This window comes from Acomys minous, assembly GCF_964271855.1.
Source record: "Acomys minous genome assembly, chromosome: 15".
NCBI classification, from domain to species: Eukaryota; Metazoa; Chordata; class Mammalia; order Rodentia; family Muridae; genus Acomys; species Acomys minous.
This window is the reverse complement of record NC_140497.1, coordinates 13521000-13543603: the sequence shown is the minus strand read 5'-3', so window position 1 is coordinate 13543603 and position 22604 is coordinate 13521000. Positions and strand designations below refer to the sequence as shown.

Genomic DNA, 22604 nt, shown 5'->3' with positions numbered 1-22604 from the left:
CCCAACAGACAATGCCAACAATGTCCCTGAATGTGTCCTTAGAAATAAAGGCCTTCATTTCAAAAGCACTCCAACAACTACCCATTCCTTACAACAACAACAAGAAACAAAAACAAAACAATAAAAACCCAGAATCAGAAGGATAAGCACGTTAGCTCTAAGAACCATAATAACTCAATGACTATAATAATCCAGGCAGTTGTTCTCGTAAACACAGAATGGGTTCCTCAACAGACACTGGTTCTCAAGAACAGTGGACACAGTGTCCTGGGACAGGCCTGGTTGCAGTATATACAAAATCATAGACAATCATCTGTTTTGGACCTTAATGCTTTCATTGTAAGGGACGGTTTCTATTTTTCTTTGACGTCATATTCCTCAAACTGCCAGGAGAGGACATGCGTCCGACTTCTTTGATTCTATCATCAGAAAGTTCTTCTACAATGACTGAAATTTATCCTTTCTGATTTCCTTAACTGAAAATTTTTCATGTAAATTGTGCTTTAAAAAAAAAAGCAGCTCTTCAAAAAACCAGATTCGCAGGGCATGGTGGCACATGCCTTTAATCCCAGCACTCGGGAGGCAGAGGCAGGTGGATTGCTTTGAGTTTGAGGCCAGCCTGGTCTACAAAGTGAGTCCAGGATGGCCAAGACTACACAGAGAAACCGCATCCCAAAAAAAACCAAAACAAAATAAAAAGCCAGATTCCTTTAAAGCTAAAACAAACATCTCTTTTTAGATGACAGGTGGAAATGCAAAAGATTAACACTTACAAAATCTAACCTTTTTTTTTAGAAGAAAAAAAATCCTGTCCTTTTTACTCATGATTATTAAAGGAATAAGCAGCTACTTAGACGGCATCCCTACTTGTTGAAGAGGCCCATCAAGGCTGTGGGTGTGGAGACCACATCAGACTAGAAGAAGTCACTGTTGTGTCAGTGTGAATCGCAACTGCCTCACGTAAGTGTTTTGTGGTGGTGAGGGCTCACGACAAAGAGCTTATCTCAGCAAACGACAACTCCAGGCATCCCACATCAATGTTCAAGAGTATCTGAGATGATTTACAGAACCAGGCAACTTCTCTCAGGATCAAGTTAAACTAGTCATGAGCAGTGAAAAATAAATGGAGGAAAAAAAATTCACATTTAAGTTACGAGTCTTTAGAATATATAGAAAGAGGTGTTAAAAATAGCGAAGCTACAACACAAAGGCCAGGGATGAGATCAAAATTAGGAACACACATCTAGAGAACTGTCTATATTTGAGAATTTCAGTAACTATGTTGGAATAATCTGCTGAGCCAAGGAAGCAGCTGGCAGTCTCCTGATCCCCGACCACATTTAGAGCCCTCTGTCTCCGGAAGCATGACTATGCTTGTAGACTCACAAATACACAGCGCTTGGAACATTGTAATAAACGTCATACACTTTGATCCTTCCTAATTTAAAATTATTATTCACTTGCTTGTGTGTTTGCATGTGTTTGTGTGGAACTGGTTCTAGAGATTGACCTCAGGTCGTGAGGCTGGCACAGCAGCTCCTAGCACCCTCACCCTCTGAACCATCTTGTGGGCCCTGGTCTTTCGTTTCTGCAGATATATGAAAACGGAAGACTATAAGCTTGCTATGCTTCGTAGCCAGCTCAGGGTTGTGTTTACCTACACTTGCCACCCCGTACATTTTCTGACCCTTCGTCCACTCCAGTCAGGATGCTGCTTGTCGCTCTCTCTCTCAGATGGAGAGATATATAAGGAAAAAAAATTTGGACTTCAGGGTATTCTGGGAAAGCGATCTGTAAGTAGTTCTTAATATAGAGGCAAAGTAAGGGTGCAAGTCTCTCCACAGTATGAAGGTTCTGAATCAGAAACGCCCAGTACTGGAACAGGTGAAGGTGTTCTAGACGAGGTGTCAGTACAGGTAAAGGCTGCAGCCAGAGACAGTACAGTATGTTCTGGGAATAGTTTCCAAGATTTTTTTCGGAGACAAAGTGAGACGGGAGTTAAATTGCACATTGTTGCCTCATAAAATAGTTTTTAAACTGGTAAAAAACTCTTGAAGGCTTTTTTCCCCCAAGACAGGGTTTCTCTGTGTAGCCTTGGCTGTCCTGAACTCACTTTGTAGACCAGGCTAGCCTCAAACTCACAGCGATCTGACTGCTTCTGCCTCCCTGAGTTCTGGGTTTACAGGCAAGTATGCCACTGTGCCTAGCTCCCAGGAGATTTTAATGTGTGTGAGAGCGAGGCGTCTCAGCGCCGCATGCTATTGGACTGGCTTGTTAGCTGGGCATGTGTACAGCACAGCAATCTTGCATGATGAGCCTAATGTGCCTCTCCTCCCATTCCTACTCCATCTCCTGTATCTCGACAGTATCTACCAGCTTGCGCAAAACTCAACTCCACATGGACCAAGGACTTTAACATAGACCCTGAAAAAAAAAAAAAAAAAAAAAACGAGGAAAAGGCTTGAACCAGTTTGGCACACAAAAGGACTTTCAGCACAGAATACTGATAGCACAGGCACTAAGACTAACAATTAAAAATGTGACTTTACGAAGCTGAAAGCCTTCTGTATGCAAAGGACACCATTATTCAGGCAACACAGCAGGCTGCAGAATGTGGACAATCTTTATTCATACCTAGAATAAAGAATGTTTTAAAAATCAAGGAAACAAATAACCCAATTAAAAATAAGGATAGCGGCTTAAACAGAGTGTTTTCAAAAGACGAAACACAAATCCTTAGCCTTCAGGGAATTGCAAATTAAACTACTTTGAGATTTCATTTCACCCCATCAGAATGGCCAAAGACCAATAAAACCAATGGCAGCAGGTACTGGTGAGGATGCAGGGAAGGGGAAACACTTACTCACTGCTGGTGGGAGTGCAAACTCGGACAACTACTGTGGAAATCAGCGTGGAGTTTACTAAAAATCTGAGGTTTGCTCTGTCTCAGGGTCCAACTCCAGCACTCTTGAGCCTTGCAGTGGTTTGAATTAGAATGGCCCCCAGGGGTTCACTCATATATCTGAAAGAACAGTTCCACCAGGGAGAGGAACTGTGTGAAAGGATTAGAAGGATTACAAGGTGTGGCCTTGTTGGAGAGAGCACTTGTGGGTTTGTTGGAGGAAGTGTCATTGTGGGATGGCTTTGAGCTTTCAAAAGCCCAGGCCCAGGCTCTCTCTCTGCCTGTGGATCAGGATGTAAAGGTCTCAGATACTGTTATAACATCCAACCATGATGATAATGGACAAAGCCTCTCAAACTGTAAGCAAGGCCCAAAGCAAATGCTTCCTTCTGTAAGAACTGCCTTGGTCATGGCGTCTCTTCACAGCAACAGAACATCTAAGACAGGGCTATAACCAAAGGACCATCCTTCAGAGACACCTTCTCATCCATGTTCCTTGCTACTCTAATCGTAATAGCAGAAACTGGAAACAGTCTAGACGTCCATCAAAAGATGAGTGAATAATGAAAATGTGGAATATTTACCCAATGGAATATTGCTCAACTGTTAAGAAAAATGTAATTATGAAGTTTGCAGACAAATAGATGGAACTAGAGACAATCATCCTGAATGAGGTAACTCAGACACAATATGACAAATGTTATATATTTTTTCTCTTATATTAGCTTTTAAGCTTTCAACTGTGCTACAATCCAAATAAGCACAGAGGTTAGGAACCTAGTAAAGGGACTGGGGGAGGGGCTGGGGGGAAGAGGAGAGGATCTGCCAAGGAAGAAAAAAAATAGAATACAGATTACAGAGAAATAAAGGAGAAACTAAAATAGAAGGATTACTTAAGGAGGGGACTAGGAGAGAGGGGTAAAAGGGGATATGATGTGGGACAACTAACATTACAGGCTTTTTGAAATACCATATGGAAACTTATTGCTGAAACCGTTTGGCCTTGGTGTTATACATTCTAACTCTATCCATTTCACTATAAACTTTCCAGGCTTCATTTCTCCTTAGCGCTGAACAGTAGCCATATACACACCAAAACTTCATTGTCAAATAGGCTGATTCCAATTCTTTGCTCTAGTGACTACATCTTGATGCCCGCCACTCAGACTGGGGTCAGGCAGTATCTCGAAGTAGTTTTAACTTTGCATTTCCCTGATGTCTAGGGATAGCAAACACTTTTAAAAACAAAGTATTGGCATTTAATCTCTACAACTCTTTGTAAATTCCAGTTGTTAGCCCCCTGTCTGAAGGAATACATTTTGAGGTAAATTAACATCAATATCCCTAAATCAATTCTATAAAACAGAAAAGAAAGGACAGTTCAATACAGACAAATCATACACAGCAGCACATCTGGTAAGTGGCTGAAGAACAGAAATGACGTAATCACTTTAATAGATGAAGACACTAGAAATAGGAAGAGCACATCTCAGCATCATAAAGATCACACATCACAAACCTACAGCCAATAGCACACCAAAAAGGCCAAAACTCAAAGCATTTCCACTACACTCAGAAATATGAGCGGGTGTCCACTTTCTTCACTCCTATTCAGTACAGCCTTAGCTGGAGCAGTGAGACACAAACAGAACACAAACAGGAAAAGAAATCCAAGCATACTATTTGTAGGTGCTATGGCTGTACAGACTAGAGGCCATAAAGACTGAACCAGAAACTGTTTAAGTCTGGAAATACTTCCACTGAAGGCTAGGACACACAATTAACACAAAACCCAATGGCAGCTTCCAGCGCATCCAGCGTGTACCTTGGTACCAGGCTCTGACTCTCACTCCTTCAGGACCAACATTTTATACTCCAGTGTTCCCACAGGTGCCCTTAGCCAGGTCACAGACTTCAAGGTCTGGCATTACAACTCCTACCCCAGCAGATTCACACAATTCAAAATGTGACCAGGTTTTTGCTCCCTCTGGCTACCTTTGTGCTCCATGTGCAGTCAGCCCCTGCTGCTGTTGGCACCTGACATGATGGGGTTATAGGATGGCAGTTCTTAGTTGTTGACCTGACTACATCTAGAATTAACTAAACCCAAGCTGCTGGGCACGCCCATAGGGTTTTCTTAATCATTTGAAGTGGGAAGACCAATACCAACTTCTAATTTGGATCTTCTGAGGTGGAAAAATACACCTTTAATCCAGATCTTTTGAGCCTGTAAGCCATCCTAATAAATAAATAGTTACACGCATTCTCATTCTGTCTCTCTCTCCCTCTCTCCCTCTCTCCCTCACACACACACTCTCTCCCTCTCCCCTCCCTCTCTCTCTCCCTCCCTCCCTCCCTCCCTCTCTCCCTCTCTCTCTAGGTTCTGTTCCTCTTGAGAGCTCTGACTAACACAGATTTTGATACCAGATGCAGGGCCTAGAGCAACAGAAATATGAGAATATATCAACTCTCTAGCACTCTGTCATCACTTAGTTTGAAAGGATCTTGATTGTCTCTTCTCTAAAATATCACATTGGCTTACTTATTGATAACATTATGCTGACTGGACCAAGTGAGCAGGAGATAGAAACCACTTTGGACTTGTTGGTAACCTGTATGTGTATCAGAGCCTGGGAAAGAAATTCACCCAAAACTCAAGTTACCTCTGTAAAATCCTTAGGAGTCCACTGGTGTGGGGCGTGTACTGGGCTCCTCCCACCACCAAGGAAGAACAATGTTTAGCGGGCCTATTCAGACTGCAGAGACAGCACAGTCTTCAGGAGGATGTGTTGCTCCAGCCCATATACCAAGAGACTTGGAAAGCTGTTGGCTCCAAGGAACAGGAGATGGGGGCTGTTGCTCAAGCAGGCCCAGTGGTACCTGACGTGTCAGTGGCAGAGAGGGATGCTTAGAGGTGAACCACAGAAGAGACCTTTGAGATTTTAGAGCAAGGTTCTACCATCATCTGCAGATGATTATTCTCCCTTTGAGAGACAGCTCAGTGGAAACTGAATGTTTGACAATGGGCCAAGTTACCACGTGACCTGAGCTACCCAGCATGAGCCGAGTGTTCTCTGACCCACCGAGTCATCAAGCAGGATACGCACAGCAGCAACGCATTATCAGAAGTGGTTCAGATGTGATGGGGTCTGAGCAGGTCCCTGAAGGCACAATCGACTTATGTGAAGAAGTTGCCCAGATGCCCATGGTTTCTGTTTCCATTACAGTGATGTCTGCTGTTCCCTATGGTTGGCTGACTGAGGAAGAGAAGACTAGGGCCTGCTTCACCAATGGCTCTGCACAGTACACAGACATCGCCCAGAAGTGGACAGCTGCAGCATTACGGTGATTGGAAAATCGGTGAGAAAGTCATCTGGGGAAGATGGGGACAGATACTGCAAATGGGCAGAGGATGTGAAGACACTTGCATTCCACGTAAATGCTCATCAAAAAGGGACTTCAAAATTAAGTAGACAGGATGGCCTGTTCTGTGGAGAGTCAGCTTCTTTCCCCAGCCATCCTTGTCAGTGACCATGGTGGCAGAGATGAGGTTTATGCATGGGCTTGACAACACTGATTGCCACTTACCAAGCTGACCTGGCTACAGCTACTGCTGAGTGCAAGATCTGCCAAGTATGGAAACCAACACTGAGCTCTCAGATGTGGCACCATTCCCCAGGGTGCCCAGCTAGTGACATGGTGGCAGGCTGACTACACGGGCCCACTTCCTCTATGGAAAGGACCATGCTTTGTCCCTTACTAGAGTAGACACTTGTTGTGTTTATGGATTTGCCTTTCCTGAACATGGGCTTACAGAACGCTGTATCCACTGTGACCTTACTCCACACAGCATTGCTTCTGACCAAGGAACTCGCTTCACAGCAGGGGAAGTGTGCCAGTGGGCCCATGATCGTGGAATCCACTGGTCTTACCATGTCCCCACTATCCTGAGGCAGGCAGCCTGACAGAAAGATGCAATGGCCTTTTAAAGACACAGTTACAGAGCCAATTAGGTGGCAGCAGCCTGGAGGGCCTAGGGCATGTTTCTCCAGAAAGCGGTATATGCTTTGAATCAATGTCTAATATATATATGGTTTCTTCCACAGCCAGGATCCACAGATGCAGGAATCAAGAGGTGGAAAGGGCAATGGCTGCACTCACCATCACCCCTAGTGATCCATTAGGGAAAGTTTTGCTCCCTGTTCCCGTGACCAGTTCTGCTGGACTAAACGTTTTGGTTCCTGCCAGGAGTCACAACAAACATTCCATGGAACTGGAAGCTCCGACTCACCCTCAGGCTACTTTGGTCTTCTGAAGCCCTTAAACTAATAGATGAAGAAAGGCTTAGCAGTGTTAGTAGGAGTGATTGATCCACATTGCCGAGGGGATATTGGATAGCTTCTCCACAATGGAGTTAAGAAAGATTACATCTGCGCTGGGCATGGCAGTACTCGGGGAGCCAGAGGCACACAGATCTCTGCCAGTCTGGTCTACAAAGGGAATCCAGGACAGCCAAGGCTGCACAGAAAACCCCCATCTCGAAAACAAAACAAAACAAAAATTACATCTGGAGTACAGTAGATCCTTAGGGCAGTCTCTTGGTGCTACCGCGGCCTGTGATTAGTCAACAGGAAACTACAAGAAACTAATCCAGGAAGGATGACAAAAGGCACACACCCTTCAGGATTGAAGGTATGAGTCACTTCTCTAGGAAAAGAACCAAGACCTGCTTAAGTGCTTGCTGAAGTTGGAGCAAATACAAAATGGCTAGTAGAGGAAGGTCATTATAAATACCAGCCTAGGTCACATGACCAGTTACAGAAACAAGGATTACAGTTGACATGACTGTTTCTGTCATACTTTGGTAAGAATGAATTTGTACAGATAATTGTGTTCTCTTTCCTTGATCTCTTTTTCAAGTAATATGACATCAATTAAGAGAATACCAGTGGTTATCATATTTTAAGTTTGAGATAACAAAAGAATGTCACTCAAGGGACACTGCTACCTAGTATAAAATTTATAATGCATTTGTGGTTATCTGAAGGTCATATCATGTTAGGCATAATTATGACTAGCTAATATGTAATGTTTGTGATTATGCATGGGATAGCTATATTGTGTTAGGTGTAATTATGGCCTGGTTACTGTTTTCATTTGGAAATTAGGCATGGTATGAGGAGACATGATTGTGTGTCAAGGTGAAAAGGGGTGGACTTGAGATGGCTGTTCTTGGTTGTCAACTTAACTGTCTATAACTGGGATTAACTAAAACCCAAGTTGGTATATCTGTGAGTGATTTTTCTCTCTTTTTTCTTTTCTATTATTTTTTGGGGGGGAAGGAGGCATGGTAAGACCGGATTTCTCTGTGTAGCCCTGATTGTCCTGGAATTCACTCTGTAGTCCAGACTGCCTGGAACTCAGATATCTGCCTGCCTCTGCCTTCTGAGTACTAAGGTTAAAGGTGTGTGCCACCACCCAGCAGATATTTTTTCTTAACTCAATCATTTGAATTGGCAAGAGCCACCTTTAATCCAGATCTTTTAGAGTGGAAAGAGGCACCTTTAATCTGGCCCACACCTTCTGCTGGCAGCCTATGTAAGGACATGACAGAAGGAAGGTCTTGATCTCTGCCTGCTTGCTCTCACTTTCCCTGGCAAGTCCATTCCTTCGCTAGCATAAAGCCTACTTCTTGGGGATTCTGATATATTCTAAAGGCCAGATAAAACTTTCAGCATCATAGACTAAACAACTGCTGGAGTCTTGGACCTTCCATTGGTAGACAGCCACTGTTAGACTAGCTGGACCACAGCCTGTAAACCATTCTAGTAAATCCCGTGTGTGTGTGTGTGTGTGTGTGTGTGTGTGTGTGTGTGTGTGTGTGTGTGTGTGTGTACACACATATTCATTCTTTAAGTTCTGCTGGTTTAGAGAACCCTCACTAATACAGATCACCTCAATGATTTTACTTTACAATCAATACCAATTTCTACAAGTCCCCAAGGCTGAACTTCATGTAGATAGCCCTCCAGATTCAGGGGTTGGGGAACATCCAAGTGGAATCAGAAGGGGAAGTCAAAATTGAAAAAGAAGTCCATTTCAACAGACACGCAAACCACTACAAAGTGACTCAAGACTATGATATCAATATCAATACAATTGATCAGCTCTCCTACAATGAAACCCAAAATCAGAGAGTGCTGAAATGTCTTGAGAAAAAATTCAGAGTATGGCATAAAAGGAACAGAGATAAAACCAAGTAGAATAAATAGATAGAATTGTTTAGCAAAAATATATATATCAGAAAAAGTCCTAACCCAGAGATTGAAATAGACTCCAAAACACCAAGAGACATACAGGACTCCAAATAGATATGACCAGAAAAGAAAATTTTCACAACATACCACAGTTAAGATGTTAAAAATACAAAGTAAAGACCAACACTAGAAGGGGCATGAGAAAATGTCAACTACATACAAAGCCAGTAGCATCAGAATAACCTCAGACTTCCTTCAGCAACTAGAAAAGCTAGAAAAACATGTAATGAAATATTTTAACCCTTGAAAATAACCATGAGCCAAGACCACTATACCTACTCAATCATGATGTTGCACATTTATGTAAATTTCTTGTTAGCAGCCCAATTATAGCTCTGAGACCTTTTACTAGTGGCTATTAAAGTTCCTTCAGCTCCAACATATTCAACAACCACCAGTATGGACAAAGGGGGCTCAGAAAGATACTCACTGAGGTGAATCCCACATTTTAGGGTTGTTTTTCAAATCTCAATACCACCATGTGTGATACATGGGCTTTTCCTGTACATTCTACACATGCACAGAAAGGTTCAAGGCCAGCCTGGTCTACAAAGTGAATCCAGGATAGCCAAGGCTACGCAGAGAAACTCTGTCTCAAAAAAACAAAAAACAAAAGCAAAAAACAGCCACAGAAACATCTTAACAAAACCTATTATCTTCTATAATTAATAACAACAAAGAATATACATAAGAAAAAAAAAAGAAAAAACAGGTCAAGACATAAATCTACAATAGCCTAAGACAAAGGTTTTGTTGTTGGTGGTTTTGAGACAGGGTCTTTTCTTGCTCCTGGCTGACCTGGAACTCACTATGTAGACCAGGCTAGCCTAGACATCACAGACAGAGGCCTGCCTCTGCCTCCCGAGTGCTAGGATTAAAGGAGTATGCCTCGTACTTAAGGTAAGGTTTAGCAATAAGCCATGGTTTGTTATAATACAACTGGAGTTGCAGACCACAACATTTCTAAACTTTCTTATGTAAGAAACTAGTGAGTTGCTCTTCCTCTCGGTCCCATATTGAACTCCCATATTGGAAGAGGCGAGCCCAGTCTCAAAATGGAGGGCCTTGATCCAAAGGAACCAGAACAGCTGAGGAAGCTGTTTGTTGGTGGTCTGAGCTTTGAAACCACAGATGATAGCTTAAGAGAACATTTGGAGAAATGGGGCACACTTACAGACTGTGTGGTAATGAGAGACACCCCCCAAACAAAATGTTCCAGGGGCTTTGGTTTTGTGATCTGCTCTTGTGTTGAGGTGGATGCAGCAATGTGTGCTCAGCCACACAAGGTTGATGGGTGTGTGGTGGAACCAGAGAGAGAGGATTCTGTAAAGGCTGGTGCCCATTTAACGCCGAAGAACATTTTTGTTGGTGGTATTAACGAAGATACAGAAGACTATAATCTGAGAAACTACTTTGAAAAGTATGGCAGGATTGAAACCATAGAAGTTATGGAAGACAGAGTGGAAAAAGGAGAGGATTTGCTTTCGTAACTTTTGATGATCATGACACAGTTGATAAAACTGTTGTTCAGAAATACCACACTGTTAATGGGCATAACTGTAGAGTGAAAAAGGTTCTTTCTAAACAAGAGATACAGTCTGCTGGATCACAGAGAGGTCGTGGAGGTGGACCTGGCAACTTTATGAGTCACGGTAGAAACTTAGGTGGAAGAGGAGGCTATGGTGGTGGAGGTGGTGGCAGCAGAGGTAGTCACGGAGGCGGTGATGGTGGACATAATGGATCTGGAAGTGACGGTGCCAACTGTGGTCGTGGTCCTGGTTACAGTGGTAGAGGAGGCTACGGTGTGGTGGACCAGGATATGGAAACCAAGGTGGTAGATATGGTGGAGGAGGAGGACGTGATGATTACAATGGAGGAGGAAATTTTGGTGGAGGTGACTATGGTGGTGTGGGAGACTATGACTTTGGAAATTATAGTAGACAACAGTAATCAAATTATGGACCCATGAAGGGGGCGCAATTTTAGTGGAAGAAGCTCAGGCAGTCTCTATGGTGGTGGCTATGGATCTGGTGGTGAAGTGGTGGATATGGTAGCAGAAGGTTTATAAACAGCAGAAAAGGGCGGCAGTTCTTAGCAGGAGAGCGAGGAGTTGTTAGGAAAGCTGCAGGTAGGTTACTTTGAGACAGTTGTCCCACATGCATTAGAGGAACTGTAAAAATTTGCCACAGAACAAACGATGATCCATAGTCAGAAGTCACTGTAGCTAAACAGGAAACCCTTCTTGTCCAGGACTGTCATAGCCACAGTTTGCAACAAGTGCAGCTATTGACTGATGCAATATAGTGTCAATTAGATGGACTTTTATCCGTTGTAGCTTTGCCTCTGTCTTTTCATTACATCAGGTATGTTGCCATGAAAAATGTGGTACTGGTACGAGGAATAACAAAATTAAGGAATTTTTAACTTTTCAATATTTATGTAGTTCAGTTTTTCTTTATTTTAGTACAGAAACTTTAACAAAATGCAGTTTTGAAGGTGTTTCCTTGTAAGGTAGCAAGTAAAGATCATTATTAATTACTATTTTGTATGAATTTTGCTAATGTTAGCTGTAAAGAAACACCTACTGACTTGCAATTGAAGGGGAATCTATTCTCCACATTTCCAAAACCATGATGAATGGGCACTGCCATGTGGAGAGAATAGATATTTGTATGTTTGCAATGTGTGTTTTAGATAATTAGGGTTGGGTAATAAAAAAAATAGCATATTTGTGAATTTAATAGCATTAAGATTACCTTCAAGTGAAAAATATCTCAAAAGCTCAAAAAGAAAAAAAAAAAAAAGAAAGAAACTAATGAGTCAGTTTTTAAAACCATTTCCAGAATGTTACAATGTAATTACAAAATAACAGAGGTTAATTTTAAGACATGAAGTCTTTCAAAATAAAATGTCTGTTGTCAGTTTTTCAAACAAGTTTTACAATTTAAAAGGAAATAAAAAATACCCACAATGCACTAATAAACTAGTTACTAGTTTTGTTACTAGTTACTAGTTACTAGTATTACCAATACTTTTGTTTGGGGGACCTTCTAGCTAACAAATGTTAAAAGCTGCTGTGTTCACTCTCTCCATTTCTATAAACTGATTATCAGTACAAGTCCTTTTTCTTTATTTTCTTTTTTTTCTTTCTTTTTGAGACAGGGTTTCTCTGTGTAGTATGGCTGTTCTGAACTCCCTTTGTAGACCAGGCTGTCCTGGAACTCACAGTGATCTGCCTGCTTCTGCCTCTCAAGTGCTGGGATTAAAGGTGTCCACCACCATGCGCGTGTGTGCGTGTGTGTGTGTGTGTGTGTGTGTGTGTGTGTGTGTGTGTGTGTGTGTGTGGTTTGCTGTAAAATTGTTGCAATCACACGGTGCATTGCTCTAACCTACTCTTTAGTATGTGAAACAGTAAAATTTTAGGCTGGGCCTTGCCCTGAGAGACTTTTACATATGTGACAGGAGAGTAACAACTGGAAAAAAGATACAGGAGCAGCAGGAAAAGTTGGGAGTGGTGGTGCATGCCTTTAATCCCAGCACAAGGGAGGCAGAGGCAGGCGGATCACTGTGAGTTTGAGGCCAGCCTGGTCTACAAAGCAAGTCCAGGATAGTCAAGGGTATACAGAGAAACCCTGTCTCGAAAAACCATTAAAAAAAAAAAAAGAGCACTAGGAAGGAGCCAGTTTGCAGAGGAAGCCTGGAAGCCTTCCCCTCTCTGGGGACCATCTGATGAACAGAACGCACAAAACACAACCCATAAAATACCAACAGGATCTGGGCAGAGGGGAGTTATGAACCACTGTGTGACTGGCTTTGGAGAACTTTCCTCAGCATCAGCCCACTTCCATTATTTTAGAGATAAGCTTTATTCTTCTTCCATTCTCGAGGATGTGCTCTCTTTATTCTTAATGAGCTGTTTCAATTTCTATTCCATGCTGAACTTAAAAGGAGTGGCTTTTTTCCATCTCTACTTCTTCTGGCTACCAGGATTTTCACCTTCCTTGTACTATGCTTTTCTCTTACTCTTTTTTCTTTTCAATACTCATTTATTATTTATAGTGTTCTGCATGCATGTACACCTGCACACCAGAACTCACTATAGATGGTTATGAGCCATTGTGGTTGCTGGGAATTGAACTCAGGACCTTTGGAAGAACAGCCAGTGCTCTTAACCTCTGAGCCATTTCTCTAACTCCTTTCTCTTAAACTTTAATAAAAGTGTTCTCAAATTACCTTCCATTTCTTTTTTTTTTTTTAATTAATGAAACTAAAAGCCCAAAAAGGAAAATTCAGTTTCCCTAACAACACCTGGTTAGCTCCACAAACTTCAGTTGGTCCAGTACCATGGAAGTTGCCCAAACTGATAAAAATGACTCATCCCTGAAGAGAAAACAGGTGCCACTCTATGGATTTGAGCAAAGGGCTGTGTTAAAATCCTACCCAGGAGACCAGGTCCAAGAACTTACTGTATAGACCAGACTGAGGAGAGTTGAGCTCCTTCATCTGGGCCCTGAAGAAGTCAGCGTGCACAGCTACGATGGCCACAGCCTCTACCCGTCACCAGGCACCTCGTGTACGCATCAAGGCGGACAGTTCCTCCTGCTCAACAGCTGACTTCCACCATCCGCCCATCCCGGTGCCCGGGTTGCGCTCACTGTTAGGGCTGGACTCAACTCTACAGCAGCAGCTTCTTCTCTGCAGCTGGTTTGGGTCCATCATCTTAACAATATGGACTCACTTGCGCTTCTCTCAGCTTTTTGAAACCTCTAGGAAGCCTGCAGCAGGCTTTTGTGTGTATTCCGTCATATGTAGATACATAGATGTACTTACTGTATGATGTGTCAGATGACAGACCCTCTCTACCTGCCTTTGTCTTCTGTCTATCAGGCCAGACCTCTTGCCCTCCTGCCTGCCAAAAGAGCTGGCAGGCCCCTGGGAGGCTGGCTAGAGCCCCGCCCCTTTCAAGTGTTAAGATCATGGCTCTGTCTAGTGTTTGGCTCCTTGCCAAGAGGCGAAGCTATACAGTGAGGTGGTGAGAAACTCCCATCCCTCCTGCCCCCCTCAACAAAAAGCTGTAAATCACAGCTGCTGAGGGAGTGTGAGGGCTTTCCTTTCCTTCTTACTACACATGGCAGCTGTCTCTCCTACTGCAACTCCTTTCTAGACTTGAAGGCTTGCTCTTTCCTCTCAGATCTCTCTCCCCCTCCCTTCCTCCCTCCAAGGACCCATCATGGCGTGTCTGGTAGGACGTTCAATGTCTCCTAATTGCTGCTCATGTAAAGGTGTGGCACGTGGCTCCTACACCGTGGCTGTGGAAGCACTGCTCACTTGTGCGTGTTCTCTCTCTCCTAATAAAGCTCAATCTGTAGAGTAACTTCACATCAGCTCCTTCCCGAGCCCTGCACTTTGTATTCTAACAGTGACCTGTAATGAGAGCTAATATTAGTAACAACTGGATTAAGATGGGAGTGATGCCTCAGAGCTTAGGAAGTCTGCTCTTGCAGAGGACCTTAGTTTGGCTACCAGCTCCCACCCCGGGAGGCTTACAACTGCCTGCACTAGGAATTTCAGGCATTTTGACAATTATCTCTAAGACTATAAGGGGTAGCTGGGGGTGGTGGTACACACCTTTAATCTCAGCACTCTGGGAGGCAGAGACAAGCAGGTCTCTGTGAGTTCGAGGCCAGCCCGGTCTACACAAAGAAACTCTGTCTTATGGGGAAAAGAGAGTATAAAGAATTCAATGCACACACACACGGTGCACATGAATTCAACTTTATTTATACATAAATTAATCAATCTAAAAAAAAAAAAAGAGGAACCCCTGTTTACCTCAGCCAGATTATCAAGGAAAGAGAAATTATCTGTAAAAGTGCTGCCAGTGAAATGGCAGTACCTTGGAAATTTATTTGTCCAATAGATAAATTCTGCCATGATGGAAAGACACAATATGTTTGGGACATGATGTACTTCTGAACAGGCAGAATAACTGTGCCGTAAGACTATGTTGACGAATTATGAAGTAGCACTAGCTGTCTTAGAATACCAATCTTAGTTCTTAGAATCAGAAAACACAGGATCCTCAATGTTCCAAGGAGAAGTTGATAACAACTGATTTATCTTAAATGCTCACAAAACACATAAAAAGGATCTGTGTCCTGTGCAAAGACTGATAACAAACCCATGTGGCCATGCCTCTCCGCGGAGAACAAAGGAGCCATGACCCCCTGGAGCAAATGCACCAAGACCGAACTCTCAAGAAAACAGCATTAGTTTGCAGCTGAAAAACAGACCAGACACCAAAACACCAGAGACTGGACCATGGTTCACTGACAAGGATGGACAAGAAATAAAGCTACACTCGGGAGGCAGAGGCAGGTGGATCGGTATGTATTTGAGGCCAGCCTGGTCTACAAAGCAGTGAGTCCAGGACAGCCAAGGCTACACAAAGAAATCCTGTCTCAAAAAAAAAAAAAAAAATAGAGCTAGAGACTAGGAGGAAGGCACAGCCATGTGAACAGAGAACAGAAGAAGGGGCTGGAGAGATGGATGGTACCACAGTTAAGTGCATATACCACTCTTGCAGTGAACCCTTGTGGTTCCTAGCATCCCACAATTACCTGTGGTTCCAGCTCTAGGTGATCTGACGCCCTCTTGTGGACTCCCAGAGCACTGTCACTCACATGCACATACACAGATACACGTATATACATACTTAAAAATATAAAAATTAAAACAAAAAATTTCAAAAAGAACAAAGATTTAAAACTGACAGTTGACCCATTGCTGAGGCAAAACACAAAAACATTAAATTCCTGACAGATGGTGGGAAAAAAAAAACATGTACATACACTTGAGAACAAGTAACTAGAGATCAGGCAGAGGCAGACGAAAGGAAAGTGGAGCAGGCCTCCTACAGGAGAAAATATTAAAACCAAATACTTTATGAAAATTTTTTTCAGTAAATTAAAACCTCTTCTTTTTCTTGTGTTTGTCCTTGTTGGGTAAAATATGAATCATAAGAACAAAGATGTTCCTGAAATTACAGGAGTGTATTGAAGAAATAAACGCACCTTTAATCAGGGTAAGGTCATAATGAGAAGGGCTGAAAATAAAATTTACAGCACCAAGTGTCGCAATTCTAACCAACAAATGAATTTTTTTTTCCTTTTCCTTTTTTTTTTTTTCTGGTTTCTACGAGACAGGGTCTCTCTGTATAGCCTTGTCTGTCCTGGACTCGATCTGAAGGGCAGTCTGGCCTCAAACTCAGAGATCCTCCTACCTCTGCCTCCTAAGTGCTGGTATTAAAGGTATACACCACCACCACCTGACTCTAAATTCTATCTAATTTGCAAACAGACACATTAATGACCTTAAAGATGGACTTTCACTTTTACCTACACAAATGTGTTTTCTTTTTCTTTTGTATGCCGCCGCCCCCCCTCCCCCCCGCAACTTAATGAGAAGGGTTCGAAGGTAACATCAGAGCAACAGACAGATTAGGAAGTTGTACTGGCCATGCCTTCTGGGATACTCATGTTACTGGAAGGGCAACAGATACATCACCAGCAGTGAAAGCCACAACTGAATACTGGACAAGAAAACAAAAAGACCAATATGGAAAAGAATGAAGATTACTTCCCGCCCCCCCTTCCAAATTTTATAGGGCAGGGTCTTATTTAGCCTGGACTGGCCTCCAGCTAATTACAACGCTGAAGATGACTTTAAATCCTGATTCTCCTATCTCTGCCTTCCAAGTGCTAAGATCACTGGTGTGTGTCACTGCATCTGGCTTTAGAAATTGTTGTTGATTCTGGAAAACATAAGGAAGAACAGCAAGTATACTGAAGTTCTATTTATAAAGATGAAATTCTTCGCCCACCTATCCCCGCTTTGTGTAGCCCTGGCTGTCCTGGAGCTCACTGTGTAGATCACACTGGCCTTGAAATCAGATCCACCTGCCTCCGCCTCTTGAATGTCGAGATTAAAGGTGTGGGTCACTGTACCCAGCTCAATTCTTATTTATAACACCCCCAACCAAATATGATTATCAGATCTTTAGTACTAAAAACTTGTTTGGGAAAAGAATGTCTTCAGTTAACAAAGAAAAACAGAACTTCCCACAAAAAGGTATGGATTACAAACAATTGCCGTTCTTCATTAGTGTGTACCACCCTTCAGTGACGGTTCAGTGGAAGCCAGCCTCCGTGTGGGGGCATCAATATCCCAATGAACGGTCCTACTTTACCTCCTACTGATGTGCTTTCCATACCCACAGACAGAGCTGATCAGAAGTACATCGCTAGCTACTATAGTCCTGGGAGATAATGCAAACATCATTCACACAGATGTCTAGAAACAAATGTAGGAATGGCTAGAATCTTGTCACTCATTTCTAGAATTATCTTCTTCCAAACTGCTCAAAAGCTATAAGAGGGTTGGGGTTGCTTCCTGAAACCACCTTTCTTCAGCTCTTTATCATGTTTCAAATATTTTTATGAGTCAACGGGCAATCCAGTCCATGTGCAGACATCCAACATACTATGTCCGGCGTGGAGAGGCTTCCTGAAAGAAAAAGCCTGGTCTGCTGGTCTCTATGAGGGCATGCTGCAACTAGGAATATCATTCATATTCAAAGATGGTATGGAAGCCAATCATGCTGTTTTCAAGGTAAGATCCCTTAAAAGAAAAGTTAAAAATCAACCAGGTTAAAAACCCAAAATTCTTAACACAGTGCAAATTCTCACACAAAATGGTATTTTAGTTTGAAGTGAAAAATAAGTAGTATTAATAAGAAATTTTAATTTTTCACTTCAACTTTAAAATACAATCTTTAGAAAAAGTATCACAGGTCATATAATAACAATACTACAAACAATTTCTTGAAATTAATAAAAAAAAAGTACAAGATAAAGCTACCTGGACATTGAAATGACTAACTTTTTTATTTTTATCTATCCTAGGTTCACTAACCGACTCAGTGAATCAGAATCTCTTATACTAAGAGCCACACAGAAAAGAGCCTGAAATTCAGACTAACGTGCCAAGGGGATAAACATTCCTTTTGAGTGTGTGCCTGGCACCTCCAGAAATCAAAGAGCATTGTGTGTCAGGTGCACTGCAAATGGAGCTAACAGATGACAACTGTGAGCTGCCATGTGGGTGCCGGGAGTCAAACCCAGGATTCTCTTAACCTCTGAGCCATCGCTCCAGCCCCTTGACAAACATTTTAATATAGATTATTTCAACTCAACCTATCCAAGTTAGTGTCTAAAATATTTAAATGGAACATGAGCTGTGAGGCAAAATGTGTAAGTGACGTCTATACAGGACACCTTAAGTGTTTCACAGCAGCTCGTGCCACTTCTAAAGCAGTCATTAGATAAATGACACATGTCACCGTGAAAACGACCTCTAGCACAGGATACTTTACCTTTATATGGTAGTCCAGCCTGACTGCTAATCAGATCGTTGGCCCAGCTTTGTTAAAGAGACATCTTGGTTCCTGAATAGTGGCCAGGTGATGTGCAATCCCCTATCAGGGCAGCAATTAACGTTCAAAGACTGCTGATGCCCGGTGCCCCCAAAACAACACTTATCAAGTGCTGACAAAAAGGGTAAGCATCTAGGTTTTGGGAGAATATGATTTTTCTTTATTTTGCTGGATCTGTTTGTTAGTCTTGTTCCCCCATTTGAGGGAGGGGAGGGAGGAGATGGGCAGTGATGGTGCACACCTTTAATCCCAGCACTAGGAGGGGTGGGAGCAGGTGGATCTGAGTTTGAGGCCAACCTGGTCTACACAGGGAAACCCTATCTCAACCCCCCAACCTCAAAGTACTTGGTCAGAAGAGGACTTCTGACCTTTTCTAATTGAGTGTTGTCTGTTGCTCAATACAAACTGAAAAAGTGGGATCAAAATTCCACCAGAGGGCAGCTAACCTGCGGATGACGTCAGTGCTACCCACACCACAGTACGATCCCACAATGATTTAAATCTAGCCAGTGCTTAAGAAAAGACGCCAGGAAACTGTCACGTGTCACTCAGCATTACTTTATTTGGCAAAAGTATTCTAACACTGAGGTAGGAACTTCCGAGCCACCGTCCTGGTAAATCATTACCTGGAATCCAACAGCCAAGAGCAAAATCTTCCTCAGCTGTGAGTCAAACTCACTTTCTCCAGCCTTATCTTGGGTGCCTGCAATGGTCTCTGACCCTTTCATTATCACCTCTTCCACCTGGAGACGCAGACGTGCTGAAGTGCTTCTGCAGCACACTATGGCTTTTGTTTGTTTGTTTGCTACTCTCAACTTTTTAATGATTAAAAAACAAAATTACACTTTTGTGTTCGTGTATAGGTCAGAAGACAACTTTTGGAAGCTGCTACTCTCCTTCCACCATGAGTCCCAGAAATGGAACTCAGGTCGACAGGCTTGGTGGCAAGGACCTTCCAGCTGCTGGGCCATCTTGCTAGCCCCACTCTGAAACTTTTCAAAGAGCATCCTTAGGGTTGGGATGGAGATGAGACAGATTCACTGGATCAATATGCATGAGGCTCTGACCACCAGCACCACAAAAATAAGATAATTTAAAAGAACGTCTAGTTTTCCTTATTTATTTTATGTACATGGCTGCTTACATGCATGTATGTATGTGTACCACACCGTGCATAGTGCCATGCGCACAGAAGAGGATGCCGAATGGGTGCTGAGAACCAAATTCAGGTCTTCTGCCAGAGCAGCAAGTGCTGTTAACCACTGAGCCAGCTCTCCGGCCGCCACCCACCCTAGCCAACAGCACCTTTTATAACTACAAAAAAAAGTATGAATTTTTAGATCTTTCAAATTATAAGATAAAATCCGTTGGCTGGAGAGATGACTCAGTATTATACAAGCAGGAGCAGTTGCGACACAGACGTGAGTCCTGATTCCCAGCACTAGTGTAAAAGCCCCTGTCTCCAGGGAGCTAAAGAGAAGGACGCCTGGCTCCTTCCTTTGGCCTCTGTGCACTGGCACCCCCACCCCCACCCCCTTACACCACACAAATAACCCTACAGAGAAGCCTGGCTGACCCAGGAGCCAGACTGCCTATGCTACTTATTAAGCACATCATAATCTTGAGTAAGAAAGCTTTTCTGTGCATCCATTTCCTCCTTCAAATATAGGGTAATAACTACGTTCACCAAAAAATGGTTGAGACACAAATAAATATACATGTAAAGGAGACAGAGACAGTGGCTGGCACATTTAAGTGCTACATAAACATTACCTATTATTATTATTTGGCACCGAGTTTTTACATTGTTTCATAAGTGTATACAAAGCTTGCCCAACTAATGTAATACCTATGGTTTAAAATATTTTTTATGCTTTCCCATGATAACTAGTATTTACTTACTAGGTATACACAAGCCAACTCTGTAAAGGTCTATCAGATGCCAAGGCAATTCTCAAAAAATGTATGCTTATCATATAGATAAGTAAAGCTTTGGAGAACGTTGTATTTGAAATGAGGAAACAAACTACATGAAACACTAATGTAGCAACAGAAGGCCATTAAGATTAAACACCAAATGGCGCCATATAAACACTTAACCCACAAACAGTAGTTGTGGGATTCAGCTACAGAGGCGAGGCTGCAGTAGCCCCACACGTAAGGGTAAGAAGGACCTAAATGAAAGGAAATACATGCATCACTATAGAACGTTTACATTAAGTACATTAAGTGGCACGTTGTTCGTCCCACAAATACATTTCCAGACTCTGTTCTAGGCCCTGGGGGTAAGCAACAACTCATTCACAGCACAAACCGACGTGCAGACTGTGGGACAAAGGGCACCTGTACCAGAGACAAGTTTTCCATTTCAGTTTTGGCAATGATGGGGATTGAACCCAGGGCTCCAAGCTCTCCAGGCAAATGTTCACATTGAGCAGCACCCCCAGCCTAGGAGCCAAGGTCTGAAGGGAAGAATGAAGCAGGCCAGCCTTCCTATCATCATTTGGGTGACTTACAGACAGGAGCTGAGACTGTGCTATGGTCACGACAACTTTACAGCTGTGACAAACATATAGAAATGGCTCACATAAATAATTTAGTAATTTCCTGTGTCCTGATTATAAACCCACCCAATTGGTAGATTATATTAAGGGCATAGTCTCTGTATTTCTTAATATAAATGATATGACTTATAAATTGTCACGATTATTGGGATAGATTTTGCTCATAGTTCCAAGGTTTTGCCCAAAGGAAAACCTAAGAGGATTCTTCACTGCCCTCCTCCCTTCTTTCTTCCACCTACCAATGACTGCCCCCAATCTCAAAGCTTGCAGAGCTTCAAGAGGACCGTGGTAGCCAAGGTTATTCACACTGAGAAGCACTCACTCAGAAGTACAACTTGCATCTTTCTCTTCTCTGTTTACCCCCCTCCCACAAGGGCAATGTCCTCAAGTAAAGAAAGTAGCCCTTTTGGTAAATACCAATTAACAATGCTTTGCCAACCTTTATCTAGTCCCCATGACACACCATTGGAATTTTCTGACAGGTAAATTCCAATGTTAATCTACCCCCAAGCACAAGTTTCCAACCCCTCCCCTCAGTCTGTCTAATCTTTCCAGCCATGTCTACTCTCTCACGACACAAGACTCTACCATCAACCTCACAAATCAGTTTTGTTTTTGTTTTGTTTTGCACTGTTGTGGCTACATAAATCATCAAATTCTGACCTACTGGACGCACTAGTGAATATGTGTTTAAGATACTTAAACCCTAATTTAAAAACTAGGCACAACTACCCACAATACAGAAAAATCTAACATTCTTAATACTCAAATGCTCAATGAAGCCCAGACATTCCTAGCTGAGTGTAGGCACATTTTCAAGCCAGCACTCAGGAGGCAGAAGCAGGCAGGTCTCTTGAGTTCAAGGCTATCCAGCTCTGCATAAATCCAGGCCAGCCAGGGATACACAGTGAGACCCTATCTAAAAGAAAATAAAAAGAAATAGAGACAGTCCAGCAAAATCACAGCCTGCTGTTTTAATTTTCCTAGTTTAGTGTTAAAAAACAAACAAACAAACAAACAAACTCACGTGTTTGCCGTTAGTTGGGAACTGTGCTAACAAACACAAAGAAGGTCCCTTCAAGGGCCACAATTGGCTCTCAGTACCTTTGTCTGGTACCCACCCTAGTTTGATCAGTTTCTGACCAGTATTAGATAAATAAGAGCTACAAAGTATTTTAAACTATTAAACATTCAAATGGATTAATTGCAATTCTATGACCTTTTAAAGCCACACTAATTTGCTGAGTTAGTTTGTGATCAACACCCTTATTTTCACAAAAGAAAAAATTAACTTAACGTAAACGTTCTACAGTGATGCATGCAAATCA

The 22604-nt window shown here is 42.5% G+C and overlaps 1 protein-coding gene and 1 pseudogene across 3 annotated transcripts in view; one reads left to right on the top strand and one right to left on the bottom strand.

Moving 5' to 3' along the window:
- SLC20A2 (solute carrier family 20 member 2) overlaps window positions 1-22604 on the bottom strand; it is a 91822-nt gene that overhangs the window by 68124 nt on the left and 1094 nt on the right. The window lies entirely within an intron of this gene.
- On the top strand, window positions 5918-12150 carry LOC311584514 (heterogeneous nuclear ribonucleoproteins A2/B1-like; annotated as a pseudogene). The gene is made up of 2 exons (XR_014783564.1): window positions 5918-6262; window positions 7009-12150. The product of XR_014783564.1 is annotated as a heterogeneous nuclear ribonucleoproteins A2/B1-like (transcript).